This window comes from Nicotiana tabacum, chromosome 22 (genome assembly GCF_000715075.1).
Source record: "Nicotiana tabacum cultivar K326 chromosome 22, ASM71507v2, whole genome shotgun sequence".
Lineage (NCBI taxonomy): Eukaryota > Viridiplantae > Streptophyta > Magnoliopsida > Solanales > Solanaceae > Nicotiana > Nicotiana tabacum.
The window spans coordinates 72458151-72459269 of record NC_134101.1 but is presented as its reverse complement, the minus strand read 5'-3'; positions in this window follow the sequence as shown (position 1 = coordinate 72459269).

Sequence of the window (1119 nt, the reverse complement as noted above, 5' to 3'; positions counted from 1 at the left end):
CGTGAATTGGGTGACGTGGGATCACCCGCAAGTATATTTACGGAAAGTTCATTCAGTGATTTGATGACTTTAGAATAGTTCTTGGCACGTTCGAGGATGAACGTTTGTTTAAGAGAGGAGGGATGTAACGATCTGATCGATCATTTTGAGAATTAGCGTCCCGTTCGGTGGCTTAAGGTCTAGAGCAGCTTCGTATTATGTATTATGACTTGCGTGTGTGGTCGACTTCAGATTTTCGGATGATTCGGGATTGATTGGGAAGGATGATTCTGGTTTTAGAAGCTTAAGTGAAAAGAGTTGACCAAAGTTTGACTTTTGTGTAAACGACTCCAGAATGGTGTTTTGATGATTACAATAGCTTCGTATAGTGATTTTGGACTTAGGCGTGTGTCCGAATGTGGATTTGGAAGTCCGTAGGTTATTTTGATGCATTTTTGCGAAAATTGAAAAATTAAAGGTTTGGAAGGTTGAGAGGTTTGACCGGGAGTTGACTCTGTGGATATCGGGTTTGGATTTCGATTGCGGGAGTTGGAATAGCTCTGTCGTGTCATCTGGAACTTGCATGCAAAATTTGACATCATTCTGGGTTGATTTGATATGATTCGGCGTAAGTTGTAGAAGTTAAAAGTTCATAAGTTAATTAAGTTCGATTTGAGGCGCGATTCATAGTTTTGATGTTGTTTGATGTGATTTGAGGCCTCAAGCAAGTCCGCGTTATGTTATGGAACTGGTTGGTATATTTTGACGTGGTCCCCAGGGCCTCGGGTGTGTTTCGGATGGGTACGAGCCATTTCTCCATATTTTGGACTGTTGATTTCTAGTGTTTGATGTCCTTATTAGCGACCGCGATGTGCCAGTCGCGATCGCGTAGGCTGTTTTGTGACGGACCATTTTTCTTTCTTCGCATTGGCAAAGAATGGTCCGTGATCGCGTGCTTGTATAGGTTGCTTCATCGCGTTCACGATAGGTTTTATGCGATCGAATAGTGGGCGACCATGCTGGGGAGGCCAAGTTTATTGTTATTCGCATTTGCATCATTTGGTTCGAGATCGCGTAAGCGAAAGTCGCTGTGAGTTGCATTTGCGGCTGTGTCTATGCGTTCGCGTAAGGTTTTTTTTG